Source organism: Oncorhynchus nerka, linkage group LG26 (genome assembly GCF_034236695.1).
Source record: "Oncorhynchus nerka isolate Pitt River linkage group LG26, Oner_Uvic_2.0, whole genome shotgun sequence".
NCBI lineage: Eukaryota > Metazoa > Chordata > Actinopteri > Salmoniformes > Salmonidae > Oncorhynchus > Oncorhynchus nerka.
Window position 1 is genome coordinate 34,970,939 of NC_088421.1, and position 16,288 is coordinate 34,987,226.

Sequence of the window (16,288 nt, forward strand, 5' to 3'; positions counted from 1 at the left end):
CCTCCATCTCTCTGAGTGACTGAATCACAGCGTCTCAGACTGATGAATAGAACATGTCTCTCTCTCTTTTCCTTTTCCCCCCTCCCCCCTCCCCTCTCCCCCACTCTGTCTCTGTCTCTCTGTCTCTTTGTCTCTCTCTCTTTTCCTTCTTTCCCCCCTCCCCTCTCCCCCACTCTGTCTCTGTCTCTCTGTCTCTCTGTCTCTTTGTCTCTCTCTCTTTTCCTTTCCCCCTCCCCTCTCCCCCACTCTGTCTCTGTCTCTCTGTCTCTTTGTCTCTCTCTCTTTTCCTTCTTCCCCCTCTCCCCCACTCTGTCTCTGTCTCTCTGTCTCTTTGTCTCTCTCTCTTTTTTCCTTTCCCCTCCTCCCCTCTCCCCCACTCTCTCTGTCTCTGTCTCTTTGTCTCTCTCTCTTTTCCTTTTCCTTTCCCCCTCCCCTCTCCCCCACTCTCTCTGTCTCTCTGTCTCTTTGTCTCTCTCTCTTTTCCTTTCCCCCTCCCCTCTCCCCCACTCTCTCTGTCTCTCTGTCTCTGTCTCTCTGTCTCTTTGTCTCTCTCTCTTTTCCTTTCCCCCTCCCCTCCCCCCACTCTCTCTGTCTCTCTGTCTCTTTGTCTCTCTCTCTTTTCCTTTTCCTTTCCCCCCTCTCCCCCACTCTGTCTCTCTCTCTTTTCCTTCCCCCCTCCCCTCTCCCCCACTCTCTCTGTCTCTCTGTCTCTGTCTCTCTGTCTCTTTGTCTCTCTCTCTTTTCCTTTCCCCCTCCCCTCTCCCCCACTCTGTCTCTGTCTCTCTGTCTCTTTGTCTCTCTCTCTTTTCCTTTTCCTCCCCCCCTCTCCCCCACTCTCTCTGTCTCGCTGTCTCTTTGTCTCTCTCTCTTTTCCTTTTCCTTTCCCCCCCTCTCCCCCACGGTTAAGGTTTGGGATGGGGTTTAAACATTAAGTTCAGGCACTCATTCCCGTATGGTTAATGTGAGGGTTAAGGTTTGGGATGGGGTTTAAACATTAAGTTTAGGCACTCATTCCGTATGGTTAATGTGAGGGTTACGGTTTGGGATGGGGTTTAAACATTAAGTTTAGGCACTCATTCCGTAAGGTTAATGTGAGGGTTAAGGTTTGGGATGGGGTTTAAACATTAAGTTAAGGCACTCATTCCGTATGGTTAATGCGAGGGTTAAGGTTTGGGATGGGGTTTAAACATTAAGTTTAGGCACTCATTCCGTATGGTTAATGTGAGGGTTAAGGTTTGGGATGGGGTTTAAACATTAAGTTAAGGCACTCATTCCCTATGGTTAATGCGAGGGTTAAGGTTTGGGATGGGGTTTAAACATTAAGTTAAGGCACTCATTCCCTATGGTTAATGTGAGGGTTAAAGTTTGGGATAGGGTTTAAACATTAAGTTCAGGCACTCATTCCCTATGGTAAAGGTGAGGGTTAAAGTTTGGGATAGGGTTTAAACATGAAGTTAAGGCACTCATTCCCTATGGTAAAGGTGAGTGTTAAAGTTTGGGATGGGGTTTGAACATGAAGTTAAGGCACTCATTCCCTATGGTAAAGGTGAGTGTTAAAGTTTGGGATAGGGTTTAAACATGAAGTTAAGGCACTCATTCCCTATGGTAAAGGTGAGGGTTAAAGTTTGGGATAGGGTTTGAACATTAAGTTAAGGCACTCATTCCCTATGGTAAAGGTGAGGGTTAAAGTTTGGGATAGGGTTTAAACATGAAGTTAAGGCACTCATTCCCTATGGTAAAGGTGAGGGTTAAAGTTTGGGATGGGGTTTAAACATTAAGTTCAGGCACTCATTCCCTATGGTAAAGGTGAGTGTTAAAGTTTGGGATAGGGTTTGAACATGAAGTTAAGGCACTCATTCCCTATGGTAAAGGTGAGGGTTAAAGTTTGGGATAGGGTTTGAACATGAAGTTAAGGCACTCATTCCCTATGGTAAAGGTGAGGGTTAAAGTTTGGGATAGGGTTTGAACATTAAGTTAAGGCACTCATTCCCTATGGTAAAGGTGAGGGTTAAAGTTTGGGATGGGGTTTAAACATTAAGTTCAGGCACTCATTCCCTATGGTAAAGGTGAGGGTTAAAGTTTGGGATAGGGTTTGAACATGAAATTAAGACACTCATTCCCTATGGTAAAGGTGAGGGTTAAAGTTTGGGATAGGGTTTGAACATTAAGTTAAGGCACTCATTCCTATGGTAAAGGTGAGGGTTAAAGTTTGGGATAGGGTTTGAACATTAAGTTAAGGCACTCATTCCCTATGGTAAAGGTGAGGGTTAAAGTTTGGGATAGGGTTTAAACATTAAGTTAAGGCACTCATTCCCTATGGTAAAGGTGAGGGTTAAAGTTTGGGATGGGGTTTGAACATTAAGTTAAGGCACTCATTCCCTATGGTAAGGGTTAAGGCCTGGGATATGGTAAATCAAATCAAAACAAAATAGTGTCCACGAATGGGATCAAACATGCAACCTTCTGATCCAGAGTCACAGAAATCATCCCTGTATGAAGCATTTCACATCATATGATGCTAAATGCATCATATGGGGATGATTTCTTTCTTTTAAAGTTACATATCTTGAAAACTTGACTTGTGACATTTTGGGACGATGTCAACAAAGGTCTAATGAAGCAAATACAAAGAGATAGTTTTTGGGTGGTGTTTGTCTTTAAGTACAGTGGTGGGAAAAGTAATAAATTGTCATTCTTGATTAAATAGTAAAAGTAAATGCTTTGCATCAAATTTCCTATATTAAGTAAACCAGAAGGCACAAATGTTATTTATTTTTTATTTAAGGGCAATCAGTCACAGACACCTCCAACACTCAGACATAATTTACAAATGCAGTATTTGTATTTAGTGAGTACGCCATATGAGAGGCAGTAGGGATGACACCACGTTATATTGATAGGTGCATGAATTGGACCATACTCTGCTGTTCTGCCCCTGAACAAGGCAGTTAACCCACCTAGGCCGTCATTGAAAATAAGAATATGTTGTTAACTGACTTGCCTAGTTAAATAAAGGTAATAAAATACTGTGGTCCTGCCTTAGCATTCGAAATGTAACGATTCAGGGAAAATGTATAGAAGTAAAAACTACTTATTTTCTTTATGAATGTAGTGGAGTTAAAGTAAAACTTGTCCAAAATGTAAATAGTGAAGTAAAGTACAGATACCAAAAAACATCTTAGTTACTTTACACCACTACCAATTTATACGTCAATCTTGAACAATCTCCCTGGTCCTTCCTGATCCATTTAACCTATATGGTTATATATAGATACAGTATGTGTGTGCCCTGTTATAGAGACTCAGACAATCCCCTCCATCTCTCTGAGTGACTGAATCACAGCGTCTCAGACTGATGAATAGAACATGTCTCTCTCTCTTTTCCTTTTCCCCCTCCCCCTCCCCTCTCCCCCACTCTGTCTCTGTCTCTCTGTCTCTTTGTCTCTCTCTCTTTTCCTTCTTTCCCCCTCCCCTCTCCCCCACTCTGTCTCTGTCTCTCTGTCTCTCTGTCTCTTTGTCTCTCTCTCTTTTCCTTTCCCCCTCCCCTCTCCCCCACTCTGTCTCTGTCTCTCTGTCTCTTTGTCTCTCTCTCTTTTCCTTCTCCCCCTCTCCCCCACTCTGTCTCTGTCTCTCTGTCTCTTTGTCTCTCTCTCTTTTCCTTTTCCTTTCCCCTCCTCCCCTCTCCCCCACTCTCTCTGTCTCTGTCTCTTTGTCTCTCTCTCTTTTCCTTTTCCTTTCCCCCTCCCCTCTCCCCCACTCTCTCTGTCTCTCTGTCTCTTTGTCTCTCTCTCTTTTCCTTCCCCCCTCCCCTCTCCCCCACTCTCTCTGTCTCTCTGTCTCTGTCTCTCTGTCTCTTTGTCTCTCTCTCTTTTCCTTTCCCCCCTCCCCTCCCCCCACTCTCTCTGTCTCTCTGTCTCTTTGTCTCTCTCTCTTTTCCTTTTCCTTTCCCCCCTCTCCCCCACTCTGTCTCTCTCTCTTTTCCTTCCCCCCTCCCCTCTCCCCCACTCTCTCTGTCTCTCTGTCTCTGTCTCTCTGTCTCTTTGTCTCTCTCTCTTTTCCTTTCCCCCTCCCCTCTCCCCCACTCTGTCTCTGTCTCTCTGTCTCTTTGTCTCTCTCTCTTTTCCTTTTCCTCCCCCCTCTCCCCCACTCTCTCTGTCTCGCTGTCTCTTTGTCTCTCTCTCTTTTCCTTTTCCTTTCCCCCCTCTCCCCACTCTGTCTCTGTCTCTTTGTCTCTCTCTCTTTTCCTTTCCCCCTCCCCTCTCCCCCACTCTCTCTGTCTCTCTGTCTCTTTGTCTCTCTCTCTTTTCCTTTCCCCCTCCCCTCTCCCCCACTCTGTCTCTGTCTCTCTGTCTCTTTGTCTCTCTCTCTTTTCCTTTCCCCCTCCCATCTCCCCCACTCTGTCTCTGTCTCTCTGTCTCTTTGTCTCTCTCTCTTTTCCTTTCCCCCTCCCCTCTCCCCCACTCTGTCTCTGTCTCTCTGTCTCTTTGTCTCTCTCTCTTTTCCTTTCCCCCTCCCCTCTCCCCCACTCTGTCTCTGTCTCTCTGTCTCTTTGTCTCTCTCTCTTTTCCTTTCCCCCCTCCCCTCTCCCCCACTCTGTCTCTGTCTCTCTGTCTCTTTGTCTCTCTCTCTTTTCCTTTCCCCCTCCCCTCTCCCCCACTCTGTCTCTGTCTCTCTGTCTCTTTGTCTCTCTCTCTTTTCCTTTCCCCCTCCCCTCTCCCCCACTCTGTCTCTGTCTCTCTGTCTCTTTGTCTCTCTCTCTTTGTCTCTCTCTCATGTTGGTTGAGTTATTCAGGCCTCCATGTGAAACAGTGACAGGGTTCACTTCCATGTCAACTGTTTGTCTGTTAGCTTCACTAAACAGAGGTCAAATACCACTTAGTCACAAACAACATCATTAGGTATCTGCTTAATGTTCCCCCCAGAACACATGTTGGAGGAAATGAATTCCAAGCAGTGGGTCTGTTGCCTGTACAGCTCAGGGTGGAACATCTGAAGCTGAACCACATGTATGATATTGGAAAAAAGTTCATTTGACTTTAACGTGTTATCCCCTGGGATGTACTCAGTGCATATTTCCCCCCACTGAATCAAATCAAATCAAAATCCCTTACAGACTTAGTGAACAATGCCATTGTTGTTGTGTGTGTGTGTTTGATTCTCGAAGCCTAACTGTATACATGCATGTGTTAATTTCAGAGCGATTACACAATGCATGTATGTTTAAAATAAATTGTGGCTGACCCTGTGCTTCTAACCCCTTCGACTGTGTGTGTGTGTGTGTGTGTGTGTGTGTGTGTGTGTGTGTGTGTGTGTGTGTGTGTGTGTGCGTGTGTGCGTGCGTGTGTGCGTGTGTGCGTGCGTGCGTGCGTGCGTGCGTGCGTGCGTTTCTGAAATTGTCCGATAGAAATTATTTTTTGCCACTGATGATTACACCCTAGATCAGCTAGAGGCAGGCAAGAGTGTGCAAGGCGGTAGTGAATGTGTCACTGTCTGTCACCATGATTACAAAAATTGTTCTCCCGACCTGTGCACGCATCTACGTTGTAAACGTAGGCTAGTTTGTAGCAACCTCATGATGGATATAGGGAAAATTTGAGTATCATGTAGTAGCCTTAACCTATCGATGTTACATTGAGCTGTGTGAATGGAATATGAATGACAGTTATCCAATATGCTGTAATAGAAATAAGACCAGGATCATCTTAAATGGCACCGACCGCCACTGTTGTGTAGAGAACAGAAATGTGTATTTTTGCATAGTTACAACCCAACTCCTGAGAAACAATGGAGACATGCACACACACACACACACACACACACACACACACACACACACACACACACACACACACACACACACACACACACACACACACACACACACACACACACACACACACACACCACCATGACCAACAACAACATGTCATCATAATCAATATTTTATCTAGAAAAACTGTCTTGATCCTCTGTTGTCCCTCTGATCTCAAATCAGATCAATACTTATATGGTTAATAATACCATGTTGTATTATTAACCATATAAATGGTTGCACAACAACACTATCCAGTCCTCTGTCATGTGAGAGATCCATGTTACCGTAATGCAATGTTTACTTATTATGGTATTGTAATGATACTTTATTAAGATAAGATCACTTTATTGTTCAATTGCACACAAGGTCCAACAGAAATTTGAGTTCTTCTTTTAACCCAACATCCGAAAGACACCCAGACATACACATACACTTACAGGTTTAGGAGAGGTGTGGGGGGATGTCTTGCTCAAGGGCACAACGGCTGGCAATGGCATCTAGGATCTGATACCAGCATCCCTCCGTTTGCCAGTTCACTTCCCGCCAGATTAAAGTATTATTCAATTGTAAGTATTGGTCATTTCTCAACACTCTTTTGACTCCTAGTGACGATTTGTTAAAATGAAAAATGACAATGTTACTGACCTTAACTGACACGGCCCGCATCTGATTGGCTCAGGCTCTTTTGGCAGTCCTGTGACTGGCCATTCTCAACACGCCACTACAAAAAACTCCCAATCATGACTTTTTTTGAATCACCAATTTCTGTCTCAGATGAATGCTGCCCTCTGCTGCATATAGTATGATACTGTCACAACTACTTCAAACAATCTGGGGAAAGCCTATCTATCTCAAAGGAAAAGTGTGTCTGGGAAGGCTACTGAGAAATGTTACCTGCTTTGTATGGATAAACAACTCCACTACTCAACTAGTATGGAAACATCTACTTTACGCAGGTCTGCTCTATCCAGCCTGTAATGATTTCCATATTTTGACAGCTCTAGGTTTCCATGTTCAGCTCTAGGTTTCCATGTTTTGACAGCTCTAGGTTTCCATGTTCAGCTCTAGGTTTCCATGTTCAGCTCTAGGTTTCCATGTTCAGCTCTAGGTTTCCATGTTTTGACAGCTCTAGGTTTCCATGTTCAGCTCTAGGTTTCAATGTTCAGCTCTAGGTTTCCATGTTCAGCTCTAGGTTTCCATGTTCAGCTCTAGATTTCCATGCTCAGCTCTAGGTTTCCATGTTCAGCTCTAGGTTTCCATGTTCAGCTCTAGGTTTCCATGTTCAGCTCTAGGTTGAGCAGGTAGTGTGAAGTAGAGCAGGCCAGACTCTAGTGGATGACATAATTATGCATATTTGAAATGGCCAAAATATGGCATCGTGGTTTATTTTACTTCCGTAGCAATTTCCTATCATCCACTAGGGGCAACGCAAGCACCTATTACCAGCTAGTGGGCCTCGTTACAGATCTACGGCTCAGAGGATGTTGGGTTCAATCCCAGTGCTAGGCACCCATTTTAATATAGAGATGTTTTAGCATATGCCTATTTATTTCTGCAACAACACACTCACTCATCACAAATGTTAAGCAAGGTAGTTACAGTGACTCCTATAGACATGATTGACATCAGGAAAAGAGGGTAGGCTATCAGCTGATCGTGGATATTGATGATTGATTTAAATCTGCTAGTTAGCTAGCTCAATACTTTTTTTACTGATTGTGATTCATTTTCAATGCTCTTAAATAATAACTTCATCATATAGCCATGATATATGGCTGGCTGGCCATATAGAGAGAGGTTTGTGAGGATATTTTAGTATAGGGTGGTTAGCTAGAGTCTAGACTACCTGTGTTCAGTGCTTCATTTGTACCAGAACGCATAAAAACATCTCCTTGATAATAAAGCATTGCATGCATATCAGTTCATTTGCATAGTGGCATAGAGCAGTACAGTAGAGGCGCATACAGAAGTTGCACACATGGGGAACATTTTTATTAGCATAGGGCCCGGGAGAAAATGGGCCTTTTATAAACACATTTGATGCAATTATATGTCCTTTTACATGACTGGAGGCTGAGCAAAATCTTTTTTTCAGCACAAATGATGGAAATGACAGGCTACTTTGACGCTGACAATCTGAGAATCTAAGTTCAATAAAAACAACCTTGTCTTGAATCAATCAATAGCTCAGGCCTCTGTCTGTGGAGACTCACATATGAGGAGGAAATTATAGTCCTAAAAAATCTTTCCTCAGATGCTCAGATCACTCTCTGGCGATGGCAGATGAGCTCATTCCAAAAGCATATCGCTCCTGTCCACAGCTAGGCAATTTTTTTCAAATAATAGCCTATTCTAAATTATTTAATTCCTTTCTAAACCGAACAACCTCGTCTCATAGACTAGAAGTAAAATAGCAAATGTAAATCCAGGACACTGAAATTAGTATGATATGTTACATTTGGTATGGTTACATAAGACAGAAAGTCCCACCATAACGCCTGTGCATTTTTGACTTCTAACCCCTTTTAAACTTTGTTTTAGCTACAGAAGTGTATCAGTGTCATGTATTGTCATGTTATGTCTTGTCCCTGTGCTTTCTCTTCTCTTCGTTTCCCCCTGCTGGTCGTATTAGGTTACTTTCTCTCTCTCTATCTCTCTCTCTCTCTATCGTTCCGTTCCTGCTCCCAGCTGTTCCTCATTCTCCTAATGACCTCGTTTACTCTCTCACACCTGTCCCCTCTTTTGCCCTCTGATTAAGTCTCTATTTCTCTCTCTGTTTCTGCTTCTGTCCTTGTCGGATTCTTGTTTGCTTTGCCCTTGTCCCGTCCTGTCGTAATCTGCCTCTTCATCAGATGCTGCGTGTGAGCAGGTGTCTCTGTCCTCTACGGCCCGCGCCTACCCGGAGGGACCAGCAGTCTGTTGCCGCTAGCCCTGCTATTCTCCTCTACTACTAGAAGGGGGACTCTCCTGTAAAGATAGAGGATTTATGTTTTCCCTGTTTGGACATCTCCTGTAAAGATTGAGGATTTATGTTTTCCCTGTTTGGACATTAAAGGACTCCGTTTCTGTTAAACCGCTTTTGGGTCCTCACTCACCTGCATAACAGAAGAATCCGACCAAGAATGGACCCAGCGACTTCGGATCCTCTCTACTCAGCCGTCGAGATCCAGGGAGCGATGCTAGGCAGACACGAGCAGGAATTGTCTGCTGCTCGACATGCCGTTGAGACCCTGGCCGCCCAAGTCTCCGACTTCTCGAAACATATTCACAATCTCCGCCTCGATCCACCGGCTACTTCCAGGGCTTCCGAGTCTCCGGAGCCCAGAATTAATAACCCACCGTGTTACTCTGGGGAGCCCACTGAATGCCGCTCGTTCCTCACCCAGTGTGATATTGTGTTCTCTCTCCAGCCCAACACGTACTCCAGGGGTACAGCTCGTATCGCCTACGTCATATCTCTCCTTACTGGATGGGCTCGTGAGTGGGGCACGGCAATCTGGGAGGCAAGGGCTGAGTGTACTAACCAGTATCAGAACTTTAAGGAGGAGATGATACGGGTTTTTGATCATTCAGTTTTTGGGAAAGAAGCTTCCAGGGCCCTGTCTTCCCTATGTCAAGGTAATCGATCCATAACGGACTACTCTATAGAGTTTCGCACTCTTGCTGCCTCCAGTGACTGGAACGATCCAGCGTTGCTCGCTCGTTTTCTGGAGGGTCCCCACGCGGAGGTAAAGGATGAGATTCTCTCCCGGGAGGTTCCTTCCAGCGTGGATTCTTTGATTGAACTCGCTATTCGCATAGAACGACGGGTAGATCTTCGTCACCGAGCTCGTGGAAGAGAGCTCGCGTTATCCGTTTCCCCCCTCTCCGCATCACTACCATCTTCCTCCACTGGCTCAGGTGCTGAGCCCATGCAGCTGGGGGGTATTCGCATCTCGACTAAGGAGAGGGAACGGAGAATCACCAACCGCCTCTGTCTCTATTGCGGTTCCGTTGGTCATTTTGTCATTTCATGTCCAGTAAAAGGCCAGAGCTCATCAGTAAGCGGAGGGCTACTGCTGAGCGCTACTACTCAGGTCTCTCCTTCAAGATCCTGTACTACCTTGTCGGTCCATCTATGCTGGACCGGTTCGGCAGCTTCCTGCAGTGCCTTGATAGACTCTGGGGCGGAGGGCTGTTTTATGGACGAAGCCTGGGCTCGGGAACATGACATTCCTCTCAGACAGTTAGGGGAGCCCACGGCCATGTTCGCCTTGGATGGTAGTCCTCTCCCCAGGATTCAGCGTGAAACGCTACCTTTAACCCTCACTGTCTCTGGTAATCATAGCGAAACCATTTCTTTTTTGATTTTTCGTTCACCTTTTACACCTGTTGTTTTGGGCCATCCCTGGCTAGTGTGTCATAATCCTTCTATTAATTGGTCTAGTAACTCTCCTCCTGCCGGCCGTCTCAGACCGCTTTCCATTCCCTCTCGACCGTGGTCTCACATCGCCTTAGACTTTATTACCGGTCTGCCTTCGTCAGCGGGGAAGACTGTTATTCTAACGGTTGTCGATAGGTTCTCTAAGGCGGCTCATTTTATTCCCCTCGCTAAGCTTCCTTCTGCTAAAGAGACGGCACAAATCATCATTGAGAATGTTTTCAGAATTCATGGCCTTCCGTCAGACGTCGTTTCGGACAGGGGTCCGCAATTCACGTCTCAATTTTGGAGGGAGTTTTGCCGTTTGATTGGGGCTTCCGTCAGTCTCTCTTCCGGTTTTCACCCCCAGTCTAACAGTCAAGCAGAACGGGCCAATCAGACTATTGGTCGCATCTTACGCAGTCTTTCCTTTCGAAACCCTGCGTCTTGGGCAGAACAGCTCCCCTGGGCAGAATACGCTCACAACTCGCTTCCTTCGTCTGCGACCGGGCTATCTCCTTTTCAGAGTAGCCTCGGGTACCAGCCTCCTCTGTTCTCGTCCCAGCTCGCCGAGTCCAGCGTCCCCTCCGCTCAGGCTTTTGTCCAACGTTGTGAGCGCACCTGGAAGAGGGTCAGGTCTGCACTTTGCCGTTATAGGGCGCAGACTGTGAGAGCCGCTAATAAGCGTAGGACTAAGAGTCCTAGGTATTGTCGCGGTCAGAGAGTATGGCTCTCCACTCGTAACCTTCCCCTTATGACAGCTTCTCGCAAATTGACCCCGCGGTTCATTGGTCCGTTCCGTATTTCTCAGGTCGTTAATCCTGTCGCAGTGCGACTTCTTCTTCCGCGACATCTTCATCGCGTCCACCCGGTCTTCCATGTCTCCTGTGTCAAGCCTTTTCTTCGCGCCCCGTTCGTCTCTCCCCCCGTCCTTGTCGAGGGCGCACCTATCTACAGGGTCCGGAAGATTATGGACATGCGTCCTCGGGGCCGTGGTCATCAGTACCTAGTGGATTGGGAGGGGTATGGTCCTGAGGAAAGGAGTTGGGTTCCATCTCGGGACGTGCTGGACCGTTCGCTGATCGATGATTTCCTCCGTTGCCGCCAGGTTTCCTCCTCGAGTGCGCCAGGAGGCGCTCGGTGAGTGGGGGGGTACTGTCATGTATTGTCATGTTATGTCTTGTCCCTGTGCTTTCTCTTCTCTTCGTTTCCCCCTGCTGGTCGTATTAGGTTACTTTCTCTCTCTCTATCTCTCTCTCTCTCTATCGTTCCGTTCCTGCTCCCAGCTGTTCCTCATTCTCCTAACGACCTCGTTTACTCTCTCACACCTGTCCCCTCTTTTGCCCTCTGATTAAGTCTCTATTTATCTCTCTGTTTCTGCTTCTGTCCTTGTCGGATTCTTGTTTGCTTTGCCCTTGTCCCGTCCTGTCGTAATCTGCCTCTTCATCAGATGCTGCGTGTGAGCAGGTGTCTCTGTCCTCTACGGCCCGCGCCTACCCGGAGGGACCAGCAGTCTGTTGCCGCTAGCCCTGCTATTCTCCTCTACTACTAGAAGGGGGACTCTCCTGTAAAGATAGAGGATTTATGTTTTCCCTGTTTGGACATCTCCTGTAAAGATTGAGGATTTATGTTTTCCCTGTTTGGACATTAAAGGACTCTGTTTCTGTTCATTCGCTTTTGGGTCCTCACTCACCTGCATAACAATCAGTGGATTGATAAATATCTGTGCACGTGCCTAACAGAAAGGGTAGTCATTTTTCACATGTAATACACAGCAATGGGAAGTTTCCATACAAGTTGAGTAGTAGCAAAAAAATACAGGAAATTCAATGAGCCCAACCCTAAATTTGACCTATGCACATCAATAGCAGTACCAGGTCCAGTAAGCTGAGTTTGCGGTAAAAGCCCTGTGCAATATCTCACATTTAGGGTTAGGCTGTTCATGAGATGTTTTTCTCCTATTTCCATGCCATGGGACCATGTTAGATTGTGTTGTAGTGAATGAAATTAACTCTATTTGGAAAAAACACATGATGGGGAAGAGCCCCCTAGGCCAGAACCCCCAACCCACCCCCCACATCTCCAATCAAAGTTATTCCCCTGTCTGTCACCATGTGCTGTGTCTAATGTTTATAATGTGGAGTCTTACACAGTCAGCGAATCCAAATATTAACAGATGCATGTTTTCAATTGTGTGCTGCTATTTTGTCCAGGTCTGTCTTGTAAAACAGGTTTCTACTGTGACTAAACTGGTCAAATAAAGGGTAAAAGAGAGAGAGAGAGACCAGGCACTATTCAATCATATTCACCATCCAGGAAGTTCAAATTACAACAGGTTGTGGAAATATTCATTTTATACTAATTTGTTTCTAGAAGTAATATCTAGAATATGTCCAATATTTCTCAGACTTCTCATAGTAAATTAATTGGCTATTGATCGGCTGTTTTCTTGATGTTTCCACTCCTTCTCACAGTAAGATTTTTCCCCCTATTGACTAAAATAGGTGGTGCGTTTTTATAACTATTTAATATAAATGATTAATGAATAATTAACTGTATTATAATTTTATTATCCACCCTTTATGTAAGGATGACAATCCCTTAAATTGTTGATATTTCCATATATTCTTACAATTATGTCATATAGACTATAGTCCATGATATTTCATGCCCAGTGTTGACTGTAGGATTAAGCTATGAGCACACTGAACCCTTTGTAAATAGCACCCTAAACAATGCATGCGTTGGTGTGTGACCACTGAAAGGTTGAGGTCAGGCATCATATGAGTTTGTGAAGGGCGGGGATTCTCCTGAAAGCTAATGACGGAACAGTCAGCCCAAACTGCTTCGAAATACAATCAATTTTTCAAACACAATCATTATTTTTATGAACGTCTTACTCCCTCTCTCTCCTCTGTTTCCATTTCTCTCTCTCAATTTCTCTCCCCCTCCCATCGTGCCCTCCCTCTCTCTTCATCTGTTTCTCTTTCACTGAAACTGTATTGGAGCAGGTTCTTGTGTTTGCATGTTATTGTGGAACTCTCATTCATTCAGCCTACATTGGTATTTCAACACTTTCCTTTGATTGCAACCGCTTGAACAGCATCACAAAACACAGAGTTTCAACAGTTATACAATTTCCTGTAATATCAGAAACTGTAGGAGGTCTTGGGAAGTTTGCTTTTACTCCTCCCTCTCATACACTCTCCTCCTCCCACCAATTCTTCTTCGCTCTTAAATCAAAGGTATCTCAATCTTTCTTTTCTCCCAGGACCGGATAGTTCCAGGCCATCAGCCCAGTCGTTCACCCCAGGAATCCTTCAGGTATTTGGGCCAGGGATTAGAGATTCTCCCTTTAGGAGATCATGGATTGGGGGGGATAAGGAGGAGAGGAGTATTATGCTCTGCAGTATGCGACGCCGTTCAGGTCACGGTCGTCTTGGTTATTTGACGCGTGAAATAGTCTTATTTGATTAATTAAATAGTGTTATTTGATGTGTTCATTTTAACACACAAGACCTGATGGAAACATCTACTTTACGCAGGTCTGATCTATCCAGCCTGTAAAGATTTCCATGTTCAGCTCTAGGTTGAGCAGGTAGTGTGAAGTAGAGCAGGCCAGACTCTAGTGGATGACATAATTATGCATATTTGAAATGGTCAAAATATGGCATCCTGGTTTATTTTACTTCCATAGCAATTTACTATCATCTACTAGGGGCAACGCAAGCACCTATTAACAGCTAGCGGGCCTCGTTACAGATCTACGGCTCAGATGATGTTGGGTTCAATCTCAGTGCTAGGCACTCGTTTTAATATAGAGTTCTAAATGTTTTAGCATATACCTATTTATTTCTGCAACAACACACTCACTCATCACAAATGTTAAGCAAGCTAGTTACAGTGACTCCTATAGACATGATTGACATCAGGAAAAGAGGGTAGGCTATCAGCTGATCGTTGATATTGATGATTGATGTAAATCTGCTCGTTAGCTAGCTCAATACTTTTTTTACTGATTGTGATTCATCTTCAATGCTCTTAAATAATAACTTCATCATATAGCCATGATATATGGCTGGCTGGCCATATAGAGAGAGGTTTGTGAGGATATTTTAGTATAGGGTGGTTAGCTAGAGTCTAGACTACCTGTGTTCAGTGCTTCATTTGTACCAGAACGCATAAAAACATCTCCTTTATAATAAAGCATTGTATGCATATCAGTGCATTTGCATAGTGGCATAGAGCAGTACAGTAGAGGCGCATACAGAAGTTGCACACATGGGGAAAATTTTTATTAGCATAGGGCCCGGGAGAAAATTGGCCTTTTTATTACCACATTTGATGCAATTATATGTCCTTTTACATGGGTGGGTATAATTTGTGGAACGTTTCAACAGGAATCTGTTCCAAAAACGTCGTAAATAACAAGGATGCCAACAAACAACGCATACACAGTTGTATAGCGGCAGAACAGGATACCGGGTAGGGAGTGGGCAATTTTGTTACGTTTTTCCACTCACCAGGTGTATTCCGAAAAATGTCTGTCCTCACTCTGGTAGCCTATGGACAAACATTAAGAATAAGCTACGTGGTGAGTTGATCATGCTACTTTGTATGCGTTGTTTGTTGGCATCCTTGTTATTAACGACGTTTTTGGAACAGATTCCTGTTGGAACGTTCCACAAATTATACCCACCCCTTTTACATGACTGGAGGCTGAGCAAAATCTTTTTTTCAGCACAAATGATGGAAATGACAGGCTACTTTGACGCTGACAAACTGAGAATCTAAGTTCAATAAAAACAACCTTGTCTTGAATCAATCAATAGCTCAGGCCTCTGTCTGTGGAGACTCACATATGAGGAGGAAATTATAGTCCTAAAAAATCTTTCCTCAGATGCTCAGATCACTCTCTGGCGATGGCAGATGAGCTCATTCCAAAAGCATATCGCTCCTGTCCACAGCTCGTCTCATAGACTAGAAGTAAAATAGCAAATGTAAATCCAGGACACTGAAATTAGTATGATATGTTACATTTGGTATGGTTACATAACACAGAAGGTCCCACAACGCCTGTGCATTTTGGACTTCTAACCCCTTTTAAACTTTGTTTTAGCTACAGAAGTGTATCATTGTATTGATAAATATCTGTGCACGTGCCTAACAGAAAGGGTAGTCATTTTTCACATGTAATACACAGCAATGGGAAGTTTCCATACAAGTTGAGTAGTAGCAAAAAAATACAGGATATTCAATGAGCAGGCCAACCCTAAATTTGACCTATGCACATCAATAGCAGTACCAGGTCCAGTAAGCTGAGTTTGCACTAAAAGCCCTGTGCAATATCTCACATTTAGGGTTAGGCTGTTCATGAGATGTTTTTATCCTATTTCCATGCCATGGGACCATGTTAGATTGTGTTGTAGTGAATGAAATTAACTCTATTTGGAAAAAAACTAATCTTGGGGAAGAGCCCCCTAACTCGACTAGTTGAGTAGTGGAGTTGTTTATCCATACAAAGTAGGTAACATTTCTCAGTAGCCTTCCCAGACACACTTTTCCTTTGAGATAGATAGGCTTTCCCCAGATTGTTTGAAGTAGTTGTGACAGTATCATACTATATGCAGCAGAGGGCAGCATTCATCTGAGACAGAAATTGGCGATTCAAAAAAAAGTCATGATTGGGAGTTTTTTGTAGTGACGTGTTGAGAATGGCCAGTCACAGGACTGCCAAAAGAGCCTGAGCCAATCAGATGCGGGCAGGGTCAGTAAAGGTCAGTAACATTGTCATTTCTCATTTTAACAAATCATCACTAGGAGTCAAACGAGTGTTGAGAAATGACCAATACTTACAATTGAATAATACCTTAATCTGGCGGGAAGTGAACTGGCAAACGGAGGGATGCTGGTATCAAATCCTAGATGCCATTGCCAGCCGTTGTGCCCTTGAGCAAGACATCCCCCCACACCTCCCTCCCTCTCTCTTCATCTGTTTCCATTTCTCTCTCTCAATCTCTCTCCCCCTCCCATCGTGCCCTCCCTCTCTCTTCATCTGTTTCTCTTTCACTGAA